The sequence below is a fragment of the Myotis lucifugus genome, unplaced genomic scaffold (genome assembly GCF_000147115.1).
Source record: "Myotis lucifugus unplaced genomic scaffold, Myoluc2.0 scaffold_207, whole genome shotgun sequence".
Taxonomy (NCBI): domain Eukaryota; kingdom Metazoa; phylum Chordata; class Mammalia; order Chiroptera; family Vespertilionidae; genus Myotis; species Myotis lucifugus.
Window position 1 is genome coordinate 127,332 of NW_005871255.1, and position 19,982 is coordinate 147,313.

At 40.5% G+C, this 19,982-nt stretch overlaps 1 protein-coding gene across 19 annotated transcripts in view; it reads left to right on the forward strand.

The window, feature by feature from the left end:
• The window catches only part of SIPA1L1 (signal induced proliferation associated 1 like 1), a 322,135-nt gene that overhangs the window by 13,700 nt on the left and 288,453 nt on the right, over positions 1–19,982 (forward strand). For all 19 annotated transcript variants that reach the window (XR_002831389.1, XM_023761346.1, XM_014463336.2 and 16 more), the window contains one exon: positions 19,404–19,498. The gene's annotated coding sequence lies outside the window, so the exon portion shown is untranslated. The remainder of the gene's footprint in view (positions 1–19,403; positions 19,499–19,982) is intronic.

Genomic DNA, 19,982 nt, shown 5'->3' on the forward strand with positions numbered 1-19,982 from the left:
ACCTCTTTCCCCTTAGAATCTAAGGCTTAGATTGTCAAATAAAAAGCTGACAACAGCCAGCACAACAATAGCCATCCAGTGTGAATAAATCAAAATGTACTTTTTTTTGTTGTCAGATTGGCCAAAAATATATTTTTTGGTGTGCCACAGAATTTTAGTAATTACTTTATGTGTACCATGAGACGAAAAAGGTTGAAAAATGCTGATCTACAAGATTCAGTTGGGTATTGGGTGTCTTTGCCCAGGTTATGTGACTTAGAAGGTGAAATTATGTGCCCTTGAGTGCTTGACACATGTTTATGAATAACTGACAATCGTTGGGAACTCTAAGTGAGTATTCTAGGTGTTCAGTGAAAAGAGGGCAGCAATGCCTTTAAGGAGGGAATGTGTCAGTGTAACAGGAGCTATATTTGTTAGGAGATATGGTGGAGGCAGAAATTATTTGGGTTATTCTCTGGTATCTTTCAAATGAGGACATCTCTCTATATTAGGGTTTTTGTCAGATCCTCAAATTTATAAAATAACTTTACTCATCTGCTTGATAATTGCTAAGTTATATAATCTTTTACTTTTCACTGAATTGTCTTACTATACATTATTTTATTTCAGCTTCTAAAAAACTGAACCATAGGTATCTAGTGTAATATCACTTGACATAATTGTTGGGAAAAAACCCGTGCCATTGTCTGTCCTTTTGAAGTACATATTAGAATATTTAGATAAATTGTAAGAAATAATTTTAAAGCAATGTATATGTTTAAATCTCTATCTTCTTCATGCTTCTAGAAGGAATGTAACTTACTTAGACTTTCTAAAATGTCTTGTAATATTTTCCAAATCGCCTGATGGTTTTTATTTGAACTGGAGTATTAATAGTCATTTTTATGGGGGAGATATGCTAAGTTTCTGAAGTCATAGTACCTATTCATGGGTTCCTAAGTTTTTTTTTTTTATAACACCTTTATTGAGTTTTACTTACTATACAATTCTCCCATTTCAGCTGTACACAGTAGTTTTGAGTACATTTGTAGAATTGTGTAACCATCTCCATAAACAATGTCAGAACATCTTAATTATACCAAAAAGAAACTCCAATCCCCATTTGCAGTCACTCCCATTTCCTTCCAACCCCTGCCCACCTCCCCACCCCCAGTCCACCATTAATCCTCTTTCAGTTTTTATAGATTTGCCTATTCTGGATGGTTTATATAACTTGTGGTATTTTGTGACTAGCTTCTTTTACCTAGCTCTATCGAAGCACATCTAATTTTTTTTAAAGAACCTAACTTTGGTGTTAATGTTACAGATTTCAGATTCAAAACCAGATATTCCCAGTCTGCTGACACAAAAACTACAGCCTGTGTTGGTACCAGAGAAAATAGGAAAATCACATTACTGTGTGTGTGTGTGTGTGTAGAGCGAGGAGCCACCCGGGTACTAATCCACTGCTTGCCTTACCTTTGTCTGCTTCTTCCTTGAATTTTACAGATACCTCTTAGAAATCATCTCTGATTCTTCTCTTTCTTTTACCTTTGGTCTGGTCTGGAACCATGCCTTGCTATGTTTTTCTTTTGACTTGATTCTTGTTTTCAACTTCTCTTAGTTTCATTGCCACCATCTAAGAACAGACCCATGACGTTTATAGGTAGCTGTAGCAGTCTCCTTTCTGACCTCCTTGACTCCTGCTGCCCCACCTCCAGTCCATCTTGTCTGATTAAATCTAATGTGTCACTTAGGTTCAGGTGCCACCCTGGAGGAATTAAAGTGGTTCCAGTACCTCTCCACATCAGACTCACACTTTCCTGCGTGCTTTTGTGACCTTTCTCTTGGGTTTCTCCTTTCCTGTTTATCTGATTTCTTTTGCCTTTTTAAGACTTTGTCTCTGCCTTCATACGCTGGGCCTCTGCTTTCTCCTCTCCCCAACTATTGTGATTTCCTTTGAGCCTTTGTTCATTTCCAATTTTGTTCTATTCCATTAAAAATATGTGTAAAATCTACTAAGTTTCTCACGCATAGCTTCATCTCTCTTATCCCCTTCCCTGCATATCATGCTCCTTACCATTATCTTGTCTTCCTATCCCCACTGATGCCATACCAGCCCCAGAACTCTAGTTTTATGTATATCTTTCTCATCCTTCAAGACCCACCTCTTCACTGATATCTTTCTGGTTTCTATAACTCATCTTGATTTCTCCCTTTGCTGAAATGCTGTTGTACTGTCATATACTTAAAGAGCTTAGCATTTAATAATGCATGATTCATCAAGGATGTGTAGCCTTTAGAAGACTCAGAAGGGACATTGTCTATTGCCAGAAGAGTTGAAAGTCTGTCATGTGGAAAGAGGAGAGATTACCTTTGTCTTCTCAGACTCCACAGGGTAGAACAATGAGTGAATATAGATTTGAAAGAACTTTTCTAGCAGAGCTGCATGCAGGGATGACAGGTATGCACAGGCTAGATCATTTTGGATGGGGTCATTGTAAAGGGCATTCAGATGATTCATGGGGGTTCAATGAGAGTAGCAGTTCTCAGACTCTATAGTGTCACAATCACCTGGGGAGCATGTTAAGTACAGATTCTCAGTTTTTGGCAAGTTTAGATTAAGTAGTCTGTGAAGTCAGGTTTGGAAACTTTTGAGATCCTATGAGTGTTTCATTTATTTACCAAATATTGAGTGTCTGCATGTGTGACCATGTAAAGTTATGGGTTTTGCCTTCAAAGGACCTAGAGTCAAGGGGGAATGAAGAAGATGGGTGAAACCATGTGATTTCTTGTCAGGAAGATGTGGATTTTTTGAAGATAGGGACGATTTCTCATTTTGTAGGGACACATTGGCATTTATTCTGGGGTGGTAAGCCTGCTGTTTACTGGTTTACTCGTTGTAAAGCTTGTCACTTATATTGTTTATCCAGTTGTTTTTAGACAGCTTAACTTATTGGTTGAAAAGGAGCCGTTCTATCTATAGTTGCTTCATGGCAGATTCAGCCTTTTGATTTTTGTTGTTTCCTACTAATAAATTAACATTGGCTACCATTTGCTGAGTACCCAGTATGCCAGGCACTTCATGTCACATTACTGCTAATCTTTATAACAGGCTGCAAGATAGACATTGGGACTCTGAGTGGGAGCGAGGATGTTGAATTCCTGTTATAGAATTTCTTCTTATAGTAACACTAGAGGCCTGGTGCATGGATTCGTGCACTGGTGGGTTCCCTCGGCCTGGCTTGTGGGGATGAGGCCGAAACCTGCTCTCCGACATCCCCCGAGGGGTCCCGGATTGCAAGAGGGCGGTTCTTGGGTGATGCACCCTGGAATCGGGCTCCCTCCTCTCTGGTTCTGGGTGTGTCACCCGAGAATCGCAGCTGCCAAGTCACCGCAGCTCGGCTGCTCCTGCATTGAACGTCTGACCTCTGGTGGCCAGTGTGCATCATAGCTACCGGTTGGATGGTTGAATGGCTAGCCGGTCGCTTAGGCTTTTATATATATAGGTATATTGCAGCATCTACTGAGTTGAGAAATTGTCTAGTGCAGTCATGTTTTAGCTGTGTGCATAGAATGTATCTTATTGTTTGGAATGCCAGAAAGCCTGTCTACATATGATAGGGTAGTAATGACCATCACCCTGTTTGTTAACTGGTCATTTGTTTTAAACACTATGCCACACTGATGATAGATGCTCTCCACCCATTTTCCCAATGAAATCCTGGTTTTACTGGTAGATTTAAAAAGAAATTATTTACCTATTAATTTTTTAGAGAGAGAGAGGAAAAGAGAGAGAGAGAAACATGGATTCTTGTTCTATTTATGCATTCACTGGTTGATTCCTATGTGTACTGTGACCAGGGATCTAACCTGCGGCCTTGGCTATTGAGACGATGCTTTAACCAACTGAGCTACCTGGCCAGGATTTACTGGTAGATTTTTAAGCCTGGTATGCACTTTATCATTCATCTGTGTTGATCCACAGTGGAGAGTCAGGGGCTGTTTATTATATTTTCAATTATGATCAGGATTTCCCAAAACTGGCATGTGACCCATTTGGTGTGTTCCCCCTCCATGTATCTGTTGTAGGACTTTGGCATGTCAAGGTGACCTCCAGAGTTCTCAGTTAATAATGATCATAAATATCTTTGCTGAACTTTACCAATAGTTAATTCTATGTTAGGTTCTTTATTTATACCATCTCATTTTATCCTTATGAAATTCCTGTTAAATAGATACCATCAGCATTTAAAGGACAGTGAAACTGGAGCTTAGAAAGGTTAGTAACTTGCCTAGCTTTCAGACTATCTGTTTGCATTTCTCCAGGGGTCCTCACAGGAGTGATACCATTTCTTTAATTTCTCTCACCTTCTGTTGCTGGCTTTACTGAGAAACATTAAGTGGTAGATGAGTAAACTTATAGGAGGGGAAGAAGAGCAAGTATCTCAGACTCCTAGGGAAAATTCTTGGATAATATGTTTAATTTTCTCCCTTCCAGTGGAGTCAAGTTGATGGTTATCATTGAATGTTCTCTCTGACCAGCTGAACTTAGCTGAAATCTGGGAAACAGCCTCATGTTGGGCTCACACGTGCTAGAGAAGTTCAAGGCCTGGAGTTGCAGATGTTTCTAGTACAAATTGCTAGATAAAATGTAAAGATCTGTAGTTGTGATGAAATAAATATAAATCTTCACAGAGTTTGTAATAACCACAGAATTTTTTTCCTAGTAAGAACACCTTAACTTTACTTCCCAACTGAAGACAAGACAGGACATGTGAGAAATTTATATTCTTGATGGAATTCTTTCTCATCTTGCAGCATGGATTCTGTGGTGAAGCCATCTTATCATTGACTTCCGGTTATGGCCCTAATATGATCATGCTGTCATGAAGTCTGCATGTGCTCTCTTTTGAAATAAGTATCTTAAGAGTCTGGAAGCATATTAGAAATATATAGGTTTTAAAAGAGAAGTTGATGAACTGAAGTTAATTAAAAATACAAAAACAGGTGTAAGATCAATCTTGGCAATCAGTTGTGTTCTAGGAAGCACTGAATTCATCAAACAGAATTAAAGTTGTTATAGGTGTAGAGAGATCCTTATCCCTGCTGTGGGCTTCTTGTGATATCCCCAGAAAAAGAATTTTCTGAGACTCACATGGGAGTATCCAATATTGTAGAAAGCTTTATTCCAGTGGACTCAAACCCCTGAGTTTCCGAGGTCCCATTTGCCTTTGTCCTCCCAAAGAAGAAGTGACTTTAGCAGAGCTAGAATCAGAGTCAATGTCCAGAGTTGTCACTCATGCTGGAGCCAAGTCCAGTCCAGCATCAGGCTAGTGTAGTTTGTGTTCCCATTTGCAGTCCATCAGTCCATTGCATGAGGGGTCCGCATGGCCACATGGCTTGGAGGGAACAAAGAAACAGGAACAAGAAAGCCCCATGAGCCAAGAGAGTGAACTCCTTTGGGGGATTATGTATCTCCACATTTTCATGGGCTTGCATTGGTTCTACTCATTTTGGCCCAGAGATCATTGACTAGACTGAGTGGAACTAATGCAAGCCCGTGAAAGACACCTGTAGTCACCCCAGCTTCACTGACAGACACCTCCCATAGTCACCCCAACTTCACTGTGCATGTATCTATCTCCTTTGTTGGACTCCTTACCCCAGTGATCTGTGGGGAATGGGCTGGTGGTTACCTGGGGAGTATGAAATTGCAGCTTCCTGGTGAAGTTGCCCAAATGACATGCCTATAATGTCTGGCTTCCCCCTTTGCTCCTTTCCTAAGCTATATAATAAAAGCCTAATATGCAAATTGACTGAGCGGCAGAATGATTGACGGAACAACCGGTGGAATGACCAGTCGTTATGATGCGCACTGACAACCAGGGGGCAGACGCTCAACGCAGGAGCTGCCCCCTGGTGGTCAGTGCGCTCCCACAGGGAGAGCGCTGCTCAGGCAGAAGCCAGGCTCACAGCTGGTGAACACAGTGGCAGTAGTGGGAGCCTCTCCTGCCTCCGCAGCAGCGCTAAGGAGAAGCAAGCCAAGCAGTAAGGAGCAGTGAGCAGGTGAAGCGGGCCTAAGCCGGCAGTTGGACATTCCCCAGGGGGTCCCGGACTGCGAAAAGGTATCAAAGTCACTAGTAAAAGTTAACCTAGTTAACTTAGATCATGGTGAAAAAGAAGAACATTTTTTACTACCTTAACTTTTCTAATGAATTGTGGGCCTTATAGGTTTATTGAATTTATTGTACCCTTCTTTAAGCTTTATGTGTAGGTCATTTCTGCAAACCAAATATTTCAGATTTCTCTTTCCTGTTAAATAAATCCTCAAGATTTTCTGCTTTGGTTTATTAGATAAAGATTGTTGGTGGCGTAATAACATGGCTGGGGTGGTTTTATCTTAATCCCCCGTTTGCTGTAGGATTTAGGCTTATTATTTAATCTTAAGAACAAAGATTAATCTTTAGAAGTATTGTTAAGTTTTGGTGGCTGACCAGGGCCACGATGTGCCTTCTAAATGGGGCAGAGAGCTCAGAGGCTATTTAAGGAATTCAGTTCTGGGTGCCCTCATTACGGCAAGATGTGCAAGGACCTTAGGCCTGTTCACTGGCCTGTCCTTGACTGACCACTGCAGCAACAAATCACCTTGAGCGGTTCACCTTGTCTTCAGGTTGCAGTCTTTCATGTTTAACTGCTTTGATTATTTGAAAGCTCTCTTTTTTAATAATGATATATAATTGCAATAATCTAAGTCCATTAAGGGCATGCCACATTTCACCTTGGTCCACCCACCATCCGTCGGCAAAGTCTGTTTCCAAGTATTACCTGCATATTCATCATTCACCCAGCAAAGACTTACTGAGCTGTTTTGTGCCAGGCACCTGCTGTGGATGAGGGACTGTGTTGAGTGCTGTGCAGAAAGTTTAGCAGTTCTCTTCTGAAAGATGCTTCCAGCTCTCCAGGGAACTTGGGAAGAATTGAGGGAAACATGTCCAACAGGAGATGAATGAAATTTAAATGTATTGTCTACTTTTTATTATTATTATGAACACATTGCATAAGGCTTTGTGGAAAGTTTGGAAGATATAAGTAAGTCTGAAGAAGAAGAAAAAAGTCATCCATCCTTCTACCACCCAAGTAATACCATCACCATTGTTTTTTCATGTTTCTTGTCTTTTCAAAATGGCTTCTAAGAATAAGCAAATCATAGAGCTCTGTCCAGTAAAAAAGGGCTTTAAGGTGGAATTTGTTGGGGAGGAGGCATGAGGCCCCCGGAAAACAGCAGTGTTTGCTCTGTGGGGGACTATGACATCAAACACAGCAGCCTGAGGGAAGGTTCCTGGGATTTCTCAGAAAGAAAACTTTGGGGAAAAACCCCAGCAGCAGTGTCGACCTTAGATTTCTCTGCGCATAGTTCCCGAATTACAAGTGTGTTGTGTCCTAAAACTTTGTAAAATGGTAGTTGGCATTCCAAATGCTTTTCTCAAACATTAATTTTGTTTTAATCTATTCTAGATGCGTAAGACAGAGCCTGCCCTTTAGGACAGGATGTGAGAGATGATTTACAAATTACAGTGTGTCCACTGCATGACCATGGGTTAAGGCTAAGAGAGTTCATAGCAGGAGAAGCAAGAAAAGAAACAATTTTATTTTTGAGAGTCTGTTAGGTACTAGCACTGTTTATTTTGATATATTGTCTCATTTAATTTCATTGCATTTGAGGAACGGATTTTCCTCATTTTTCTTTCATTTTTTATTTTTATTTATTTTTTTTTTGAGAGAGAGAGAGAGAGAGAGAGAGAGAGAGAGAGAGAGGAGAGAGGAGAGAAGAGGAGAGGAGAGGGGGAGAGAGAGAAAGAAACATTGATTTGTTGTTCCACATATTTATGCATTCATTGGCTGATTCTTGTATGTGCCCTGACCAGGGATCAAACCCACAACCTTAGCATATTGGGATGACACTCTAACCAACTGAGCCACCCTGGCCAGGGTGATTTTCCTCATTTTTCTAGTTTAAAGTTAGAAAATGGATTCAGAGGCTAAGTTGCTTGTCTGGGTTACACAATAATTGGCAAGCTTTGGGACCAGAGACCTGGGTTCCATCCTACTGGTGTGACCTCAGGTAATTCGTTAATTTCTGTCTTAGTTTTATTTTTTATTCTTACCTTAGGATATTTTTCCATTGATTTGTAGAAAGAGTGGAAGAGAGGAAAAGACAGTAATATCAGTGTGAGAGAAACACATTGATTGATTTGCCTCCTGCACGGGCCCTGACTAGGGTGTGGGCCTGGGAGGAGCCTGCAACCCAACCCAGGTACATGCCCTCAACAGGAATCGAACCCAGGACCCTTTGGTCCACAGGCTGACGCTCTATCCCCTGAACTAAACCGGCTAGGGTTGTCTTAGTTTTTAAGGCAGGGACAGTGATGATGCTTAATTCACAAGGTTATTGTCACCATGAAATGAGACAATGTACATGAAGCCCTTCTCACAGTTTGGATTCAGTGCCAGTAGATGGGAGCTCTTAGGATGTTAGTTGTTTGGCAGCACACACACAATAGGTGTCAACTACCCATCCTTCCTTCTTACAAGCCTCCCAGCTCCTCTGGTTTCCTATTCTCTTCCCTTGGATTTTTAAGGACCCTGACTGAGAGATCAACTTCATTTGGGTTATAATGGTGGGTTCTTGGATTTGTAAAATAAGGTTCATCTGCATATATAGGAAAATCCCATCTCTGGGGTAGCTGTCTTTGTGAGGTCATCCTATATAATAAAAGGCTAATATGCAAATTGTCCCCTAGACTTGAAGTTACACTGGGAGTTCGACCAGGGGCAGGGCTGGCCTGCCCACCACCCAGGGTCCCTCCCACCAGCTGGCCCAGCCCTGATTGGCCCTGATCGGGGCGGGCCAGCTGAACCCTATCTGTGCAGGAATTCATGCACTGGGCCTCTAGTCCTTAATATTTTCCCTGGGTGTCTGATGGGGGAAGGCTAGGGCTACGAAAGCCAAGAGCTAAGATGGGGAAGAGGGAAGGGAGCAGAGGGAAGAATCAGTTTGGGTATTTTCCTGTTTTAATTTGCTACCTGCCAGCCTCAGCAAGGACTGTCCTATGACCCGGTGTGGTTGGGGTTTGTAACAGTGAGCAGAGATTAAGGGGGCAGGATGGGTACTTCTGTGGGAGATACTTGGTTCTCCTGGCATACATGCTTTTCATTCACACACAGTTCAAGTCACAGTTTGTTGGAAGCTCTCCTATGTTCAGGGCACTGTTAGTCTTGAGACCCAAAGGGACCATCCATCCTCATGAAAGCAACCAAGTTGACAGATGAATAACAGAAAATTACAATTTACTTTTTAAATACCAAGGTAGAGGGAAGCTGGGGGAGCTTTGCCAAATTGTATTAAAATTATTTTTCTGTGTTTGCTCCTTCCATTACCTTGAAGGCCAGGGCTACGTCTTTTGCAACTTTGTATTCCCACAGCCTAATCTTGAACTCATCCCTGAATAAATGTGTGTAAGTTCAAAGCTGGTGCAGGAATAAGGTAGTTTGTCAGTGGTGCATTTCAACTCCCTATGTATTTGTGGAAGTCACACCCTGTAAATGGAGACATCTGGCTTATTTGTAATTCCAGTTTTAGAAGGTAGAAAGTGGAAATTGTGACTGATTCATGCCGAGAATTTGGGTGAAAGTGGCTGTTTCATCTTGGAGTTTCTTCATGATGGAAGAGTCTTAGGGCCTAGAATTTTAGAAAGAGATTTCACAAAGTTCAGAGAAAATGCAGTGTACCTCCAAGGCCAGCAGAACTATGAGAAGGAATATGGTTTCATCTAGATGGATGGAAAACTTTAAGAAACAAATGTTGTGACTGTAGGATTCTAATCACACTAATGAGCAAAAATGGGGCCCGCTTCTGAAGATGGCAGCACTGCTATTTAGGGCCATTGCAGAAGAAGCCAGATTTTTAAAAAGTAGCTTTATTGGTATATGATTCACATGCCATAGAATTAGCCCATTTAAAATGTACAGAGTTCCATGGTTTTTAGTGCATTCACAGCTATGTACAACTATCACCACAGTCAATTTTAGAACATCCTCATCACCTCAGAAAGAAACCCATGTCTTTTAGCTCTCACTTCCCCTTCCCCTCCCCTCAGACTTAAGCAACCACTAATGTACTTTCTGTCTGTATAGATTTGCCTATTTTGGGTGTTTCATGTAAATGGAATCATGTAATATGTGGTCTTTCGTGAGCACGTATCAGTTCTTAATTCTTATTGCTGAGTAATATTCCATTGTATGGATATATAACATTTTGTTAATTCATTTATGACATTTGGATGGACATTTGGATTGTTTTCACTTTTTGGGTATTAAGAATAATGCCTCTATTCATGCATAAGTCTGTGTGCACGTGTTTCATTTCTCTTGGGAATATATCTATGAATGGAATTGCTGGCTTATGTAGTAACTCTAACCTTTTTTAAAAAAAATATATTTTATTGATTTTTTTTACAGAGAGGAAGGGAGAGGGATAGAGAGTTAGAAACATCGACGAGAGAGAAACATCGATCAGCTGCCTCCTGCACACCCCCAACTGGGGATGTGCCCGCAACCAATACATGCCCTTGACTGGAATTGAACCTGGGACCCTTCAGTCCGCAGGCCGACACTCTATCCACTGAGCAGACCGGTTAGGGCTATGTTTAACCTTTTGATAAACTGCCAGACTGTTTTCCAAAGTAGCAGTCCCCTTTCTCATTCCCACTAGCAAGCAGTGTATGAAGCTTTCAGTTCGTCCACATCCTTCCCAACACTTGTTGCTGAGCTGGCCTTTTCTTTTAGCTATCCTAATGGGTGTGAAGCGGTATCTCATTGTGGTATTTCATTTGATTTGCATTTCCTTTTTAAAAAAATAAATTTTAAAATAAATTATTTCTTCTTTAATTTATTTCAAGTTACAGTTGATATATTAGTTCAGGTGTACAATATAGTGGTTAGACATTTATATAACTTATGAAGCGATCTACTTCTCATCTGACACCATACATGGTTCTTACAATATTATTGACTATATTCCCTATGCAGTCCTTTACTTCCCCTTGACTGATTTTATAACTGGAAATTTGCACATCTTAATGCCTTCCCCTTTTTATCCATTTCCAGCAATCTCCCTCCCATCTGCTGATTTGCATTTCCTTAATGACTAATGATGTTGAGCCTCTTTTCATTGTTTATTGGTTATTTATATGTCTTCTTTGGAGAAATGTCTGTTTAGAGCCTCTTCTTATTAAAACATTGTCTTTTTATTATTGAGTGTACAAATCTTTTATCAGCTAAGTGATTTGCAAACATTTGCTCCTGTTCTGTGTTGTCTTTTCCTTTTTTTTTTTTTTTAATCTTCACCCTAGAATATGTTTTCATTGATTTTTAGAGGGAGAGAAAGAAGGAGAGAGAGAGAGAAACATTGATCAGTTGCTTCTTATATGCGCCCTGACTGGGGATTGAACCTGCCACCGTTTGGTGTACGGGACACTCCATCAAACTGAGCCACCAGGCCAGGGCATCTCTTTACTTTCTTAGGAAGCCAGATTTTAAGTGGTGCACAAAAGAGAAAAGGGCACGTAATAAGCATGGAACAAAAGAGTAGGCTATGGCTACAAATGTTTATTGAGGTTATTCCTAGGATGATCTATAGCTGATAGGAAAAAATGTGAAATTACCACAGTTATTTTTAAAAAAACTTTAAAATTATAATACACATCAAATGCACAAATTGTAAATATACAGCTTAAATAAATGATCAGGAAATGAATACACGTGTCCTCACCATGCAGGATCAAGAAAGAGAACATTCACAGCCCCTCAGAAGCTCTCAGTTGTCTCTTTGTGATCACTAGCCCTCCTTTTTCCTCAGAAGTAACCACTCTTTGACTTCTAACACCATACATTAGTTTTTACAAACATATAGGAAAGTGCAGAAAGCACAGATATAGTGGGATAGATTTTCACAAAACGACTACACTGTATAATCAGACTCAGATTAAGAAACAGATATTGCTAGCCCCTCAGAAGGCCTGGTTCCCACCTTCCAGTCAAAGCATTACACCTCAACTACTAACACTATAGCTTAGTTTTTTGGGTCAGTTTGTGAACTTTATATTAACGTGATCATGCATAATATATTCGTTTGTTTCTAGCTTCTTTCCCTCAACATTGTGTTTGTGAGGTTCATTCATGTTCTTGCACGTATTTGCATTTGATTTATTTAGTGCTGCCATGAACATCCCTGTGTATGTCTTTTTGGTAAAGACATCTACAGGGGCTATAATTAGGAGTGGACTTGCCGGGTCATGCGGTATGTGTATATTCACTTTAGTAGACACCGAGAAACAGTTTTCCAAAGTGGTTGTATCAGTTTACATAGCCATCAGCAATATATGACAGCTCCACATTCTTGGCAACACTTGGTATTGCCTGCCATTTGACTTTAGCTGTTCTGGCAGGTGTGTAGAAATATTCCATTGCGGCTTTAACTTGCATTTCCCTGAAGACTAATGCAATTGAGCACCTTTTCATGTTTACTGGCCACTTGATTCCACTTTTTGAGTAATGGAAATGTTCTAGATCTTCACTGTGATGGTGAGAGTGGATGAATATGGACACATTTTGAGAGTAAGGCTGACAGGTTATGCTTAAGGTCTGGGAGTGCTGTGAACAAGAGGAGTCAAGAATGGCATTAGGTGGAGGAAAGTTGGGACATGGGAGACAGGAAAGGCAAAGAAGATCCGGAGTTAATTATAGCCAAACCTTTGCATTTTATGCATGTAATCAAAATAGTTTTTCAGAATTTTATAAAGAAAGGCCATTTGAATACCAAAATAATAAAATAAATGAAAAAAAAATGGGAAGGACATAACCTCAGAATAAAAGGCAATCCTTTGAATTGAATAAATTTAGCTTTCTGAAATACTCATGAACAAGTGTTTTGTTTGTTTGTTTGTTTTTTTTTTTTTTGCTTTTTTTCTCATTTCTCTGAAGACCCACAGATGCTAATGTTGTTTTGCAGACCAGCTTTGGGAATCACTGGTCTCTAGCATTATGTATATATCCTTTGATTTTGATACTATTAATAAATGAGCATCATATCTGTCCTGAAACTTGCAGTAAGATTGATTGAGGTTAGAGTCTAAATATGAGAAACCATAAAAAACATGGTCAGAGTAGGCCATGTGTCATTTCTAGCCCAGAAATACTTCATCTCTTAAAAAAAGAGAGCCAGATGCCTCCTAAAAGCACATATGCTACACGTGCAATCATAGTAAGGCTGACACTCATCTTAGTATCTTCTTTGCTATTGGGCTTCATGAAATTACTGTTTCTAAAATTTTGTGTTGAAGTAGCCAAGCTCCCAGTTTTCTTTAGCAAATTGATTTGCCTTGTCCTCAGGGACAAATACAGCTATGTTTTAACCTTTGGGTATACCACCCCCCTACCCCCCGCCCCCAATGTTACAGCTCAGTGTAACTACAAAGTATTTGGTAAAAGCCTCGTGGGGCAGCAGGAGGGGGAAGTGGCACTGTAGTAACAAAGGTGGAGAGGAGTGTCCGTGACCCAGAGCTTGGTTGGCACGAACAAGCAGACTTGTTTTGAATCTCCGTTGAGGCGTACTGGTGCTTTCCTCTGAATTGGACACCATCTTCTCTTTGGCAGAGCATTGAGACGCCTTCTCAGTGAGAATCAGTGTCATTAGAAAGCCTCAGAAGTGTGTAAGTGATCTCTTATGTGAAAGTGTTGCCTTTGAGTATTACCTGGGAAATATCTTGTGCAGTTTCATAATGAGTAATTTGATTACTCAAAGATATCAAATATCCTTTGTAAAACTCTGTGACCATGTTAAAGAACAGTGTTACTAACAACTTTCCCATCCTTGCCAACTGGTTTTATGGGACTTAATGTCTTTCTACCAAGAAGAGAACTTGAACATGCATACTCCTCTGCATTTCCAGTCTGCTTTTGGCATTAGGTAATAGTGTCATATTTTAGTTACCTGATGTGTCTGTGGTTTTAACTTGACTGTCTTGCCCTGAGGGATGGGAGAAAATAAGTGAAAAGTTCATCGCTGCTTTGTGAATCAAGTTGTGCCTTGGCACGGAGCGCTGATCATTCTGGCATTCCAACACAGCATTAGATCACCTTGTCTGCAGTTTGGGAAGGTTCTGTGCTACCTAACACTGTAGGATTCTCCACAAACTCGAGCTGGTAAAAAGGAGGATGTTTATTGTATTCTGTTCTCAAAATCTTGCCAAGTTACTATCATCACACTCTTTATTGATAGAAAATTAGTTAGGTAAAAATCATTTTCTTCTCCGGGCATGGCAGAGGTGATGAAATTTATGAGAAAGTACATATAAAGAGAGGTTGTGAGTGTTGATTGTGGACTTGAGCCCTGGCTCGAAACAAAACTCTTGACTTACAGCAGAATGTTCTGTGTCACTTGTTTCTTTCAGTCTCAGCTCTTGTATGTGAAACAATGAAAGGAATATGTGCTTGGTGAATCGGTCAGGGTTTTTAGTTACAGATACTAAGATCTAGTGTAGCTAGAGTAAGCACAACAGGACTTATTAAAGGGAATAGGTAGCTTAGCAATCATTAGGAGGGCTGAAGAAAGAGACTATAGGCTGAGTTTCTGGGAATGGTTGCCAGTTCTGCACTTTGGGGGCCAGTGCTGCACTTTGGGGGCCAGTTATGCACCGTGGGGGCCAGTTCTGCACTGTGGGGGGCCAGTTCTGCACTGTGGAGGGGCCATTGCTGCACTGTGGGGGCCAGTTCTGTACTGTGGGGGCCAGTTCTGTACTGTGGGGGCCAGTTCTGTACTGTGGGGGCCAGTTCTGTACTGTGGGGGCCAGTTCTGCCCTGTGGGGGGGGGCCATTGCTGCACTGTGGGGGCCAGAGCTGCACTGGGGGGGCAATGATGCACTGTGGGGGTCAGTTCTGTACTGTGGGGGTCAGTTCTGTACTGTGGGGGTCAGTTCTGTACTGTGGGGGTCAGTTCTGTACTGTGGGGGCCAGTTCTGCACCGTGGGGGCCAGTTCTGCACTGTGGGGGCCAGAGCTGCACTGGGGGGGCAATGATGCACTGTGGGGGCCAGTTCTGCACTGGGGGGGCAATGATGCTCTGTGGGGGTCAGTTCTGTACTGTGGGGGCCAGTTCTGCACTGTGGGGGCCAGTTCTGCACTGTGGGGACCCGTGCTGCACTGTGGAACTGGCTCTCCAAGGAGCTGCTGCCCTGCCTGGGTGGGGATGCTCCAAATCGAGAAGCCAGAGCCAGAATCCCTTCACTTTTGTCTGCCAGCAGAATGGATGCCACACGCTCTGCCACCTTGCTTCTTTCCCCAGCTAACTCCATTCTTAAGGAGTCCTCTGTGGTGTGTCTGGTTGGCAGAACATAGCTCATAAGTCTCCCCGTACTAAAGGGTGGGGAAGCAGGAAACATAATCCTCCCATCCCCGATTTATTTATTTGTTTTCATTTTTAAATTCTACTTGGAAAATGGGCCAAAGATTATGGGCCTCTTGAATAACAGATGGCCATTACAGCACCTATTTGAAATAATAAAACTTCTATGTATCAAGTGAATACTTGGAAATTTGTTCTTGAGTTTTAAGGAAAATGAATCACAGAAGTAAGAATTTTGTTCAAAATTACTCTTTGGTGGGGGAAACTGGACGTCATGTGGTCCAGGCCCCTGATTTTGTAGCCGAGGGAAACTTAAGCCCAGGGGGTGAAGTGATTTGCTCAGGGTTAGTGGCGAGGCCTTTTCCCACAGAGTCCTCTAGGAGAGCAGAGGTTTTCCCTCTCTTGCGTTCCCATCTTGACATTTAAGTCCTGATGTAAGTAGTCGGGTTGTCTCCGGGGGCTGATGGTGGTTGGATGACATTGGTGTGCTTGTATGTGTTCACTGAACACTTGGAAATTTATTCTTGAGTTTTAAGGAAAATGAATCACAGAAGTATGACTTTTGTTCAAAACCACACTTGGGGGGCAGGGGACGCCTAATTGAAGATGTAAGTTTCACTTGGTACACGAAACTACAAAAGTGAAGGGTGTTTATAAACAGCTCTCTTCTGTTTATTATTCTGTGCAGTTCATAAATTTGCTCATATACAACTCTGGATAAGGCATTCGTTATTACTTGCATATTTAGTACAAGGTCAGAATTACTAGGAAACGTTGGTCTGTCTAATTTGTCACCGCCAAGTCTTTGCTCAGAGCTGCCTTTGCAGTGCATCGTACCTGACATAGTCTATTTAAGATTGCAATCCACCTTTACTCATTTCATTCCGAACCCCTTTATTCTGCCATTCTGGCCTTTTTCTTTTTAATAGCACATATCCCTTCTAACATTACATAACAGATAGTTTGTATATTATGTTGATTGCTTATGGTGTCTCTTCCAGGCTATTAGCTCCATAAAGGCAGATTTTTCTCAGTTTGTATATCCTTAGCATGAAGAATAAATAGTACCGGCCCTGTAGTAGATATTCAATAGATATATGTTGAATGAATGAACTTGGCAAAAGCAGATATTCTTTAGGATTCCTATTAGTAAAAAGACAGATTCTGAACCCTAGCTATTATTTTATTCATGAACTCATTGGGGATGGCAGAATCATCAGTTGGAATGTAAAGAAAATAAGTAGTGTTCTGGAATCTCCTTGCCTTTTTTTGGCAATAGACAAGGAACTTGGATTCAGATGAAAAAAATCATAAGATTTTCAGATATTATCAGTGGAACACATTCTTTAGCTATTAAAATCTAGATTACAAAATGATAGAAACACACACAGTCTTTTTCATATATAGACTTAGTGCTGGTTTTAAACAAATGACTTAGCTTTTCATTTTATTTTTCTCCATTTATTTACTTTCTTATTTTCATTTTCAACATTGTGGCAAAACGAAACAGGTTTAAGAGTATGAGGTACTGAGGCAATGGTGAGGGAAGTGGGAGGAACCGAGGTCTCTGTGGAGTGGAAAAGGTTTCTGCAGAGTCGTCCAGATGTGAAAGTACATTCTGAACCTTTGTTGGAAAAGCTGAGACGTGAGACAAGGAGGCACAGTTCATTAAATTAGAGTATACAGTGTATTAAAATGTTCATTTAGCGAAGCTGGTGGTCGTCTCCTAATAAGTTCTAGGATATACTGTAGTTTATGAAGACTAACATTATTATTTAAAGATATATTTGACTTCTAGAATTCAAGGGAAGTAAAGGTGATACTTAATCTCTTAGGAAGATGTTAAGTCCAAAGCTTAAATGATTTGTCTAACATCACACAACTAATTCATGGCAGAATTGGTACTAATTTTTATCACAAATTTTCAATGAAGTATCCTTATTAGGAGAGGTGTGTATAGACTGTCTTTGGAGATAATCCAGGGAACAATTATGAATTTGTGTAGAGATTTATGTTTTAGCTTAAAAATTTTTTAAATATATTTTTATTGATTTCAGAGAGGAAGGGAGAGGGAGAGAGATAGAAACATCAATGATGAGAGAGAATCATTGGTCTGCTGCCTCCTGCATGCTCCCCACTGGGGATTGAGCCCGCAACCCGCGCATATGCCCTTGACCAGAATCGAATCCAGGACCCTTCAGTCTGCAGGCCGATGCTCTATCCACTGAGCCAAACCAGCCAGAGCTTAAAATTTTTTTAAAAATTTATGCAGATATTTTATCCTATACAAATTATTTATGGACTTTTCTTTTTAAGTGTATTTGCATGTGGTATTTTTTGTTTGTTTTTGTTTTGTTTCTTTGCAAAAAATGTGCTTATTGAGGAATTGTCATTTGGAACTTGAGGACATGAACAGAATGAAAGATCACCTTAGGCTGTCTTAGAACAGTTAAAAAAATCAAGAGTTTTAAAGAAAATTACAGCAGGGAAATAATTCTACATGATCTGTTTTGATGTTAAATATTATATTAGAGGGAATTAATATAGTACAGTGAAAATACCTTATGTAGAAAATATTTTAAATCTCAATTTGAGAAGAAAAGATTACTCTTTCTGTCATTTCAACATTCTGTGTAAGTGAACTAAGATACCCTGTTTTGTATCTTTTCACTTCCAGTAGTTTGGAAGTGATCGATTTATATGAGACTCTTAGCATTTTGAGACAACCTTGCCTAGCAGTCCCTGGTGGCTCACAAAAGGTCCTTTTATATGAGACTCTTAGCATTTTGAGACAACCTCTAAGACATGAGGAATTTTCATATTGGGCCTGCAATGTTTAGGTAATGGACAGTTGCTAACCCTGAGCAGTTTGCCACTTGGAGTCCCAGTATTACTGTTGGAAGTAGCCATCTGAGTTTTTATTGCCTTGTGCTTGCAGATTATTTTTTTGATTGTAGGTGTAAATTATAGGAGGCCTTTGGCAGATGTGTGTATAGCAGGTCCTCTAATAATGTCTCATTATAATGTTGATGAGATGCCTAGAAACTTAAATTTTATTTGTGGCAAAATTGGTCATATTATATGTCATTTCACTTAAAGCTGCAGAACCTATTGGCGACGTTAATTGAGGACTTACTATACACGATTGTTTTCCCATGCTAGTATCACATACCCGTGCTCTTTTCCTCCTGGAAGGCGTGCATACTGTTGTGTGTGTTTTCAGTTAAGTCTGTATCACACCAGCCAGTTTACTAGCTCTAGGTGGAGATGCAGAAATACCCTATTGAATTATTGAATTCTTACCCTAGCCTGGCAGAGTTGTGTTTAGCAGTTCATATATGGTATGTGTTGGAAGGCACGTCTTGGCAAATGGTGAGTGACTTTGGTGGGGAAGAAGTGCAGTCTGGGTAAGATGGCTGGGCTGGAAGCCCCTGCTCCACAGTTACGCTCCTATTGTCGCTTAGCACCCAAGAGAGATTCACTTGTCATTTTTCATAAATCATAGCTCCAAAGTCAGAGATAGTTCTCAAGTCCCTGAATTATTTTGTGATTTTGCTCTCATTATTTTTCACATCGTCTGGATTTGAAGTTTTGAAGAACTTGGCACTTTGCTCAGATAGAATAAGCCAAGGTATTCCATTAAAGACTTACTGTGAGTCTGAAGAAAGCCTTTATTCCTCTTTCCTTTCGCTAAGGTATGACAGTATTGGAGCAGATGGAAGGCTAGAGTTTGAGCTTCCGTTGTGTGAAAACTTCACCAGCCAATTGGCTGACTCTTGGTGGTAAGACAGGAAGAGCCACCCACATTTTCCCTTTTGGATTTGAGTCACAGAAAACAGGTTTCCTGCAGAAACCATTTGGCTTCAACAAGTGTAGGAAATTTCATCTTTGATCAGATTGATGTTTTTATCATCATTGGGCATGTATTTCAAATTAATTATTTTCCTCTTTTCAATCCACAGGTTCAGTTTCAAATTGGAATCTCCTGTAGTACTGACTGTAACCTAATTTCCAAGATTTTTATGTCAGAGGTAGATCAAAAGGACTATACTTTCAGGTAAGGATCTAATTTTCTTTATATTAACAATACACAGCTACTTTGGCAGAAGTCTAGAGTTACCCTTGCCCCCTTTCACATGTATAGGTGGCACATTGAATTTTCCAGACAGGTTTTTACATGTTTGGGATTCCCTAAGAGGTGTCAGTGGGGTTGGCTACATGGAATATTTAGAGAAGCTATATGTGGTGGCAGTTAAAACATATTCATGCCCATTTAAAGTGGCTTGTAAAACTATAAGTTTTTGTTTCTTTTAGGGGAAGGAAATCATCCTTTCCTCTAATACAGCGGTTCTCAACCAGTGGGTTGCGACTCCTTTGGGGTCGAACGACCCTTTCACAGGGGTTGCCTAAGACCATCGGAAAACACATTACATATTGTTTTTGTGATTAATCACTATGCTTTAATTATGTTCAATTTGTAACAATGAAAATACATCCTGCATATCAGATATTTACATTACGATTCATAACAGTAGCAAAAT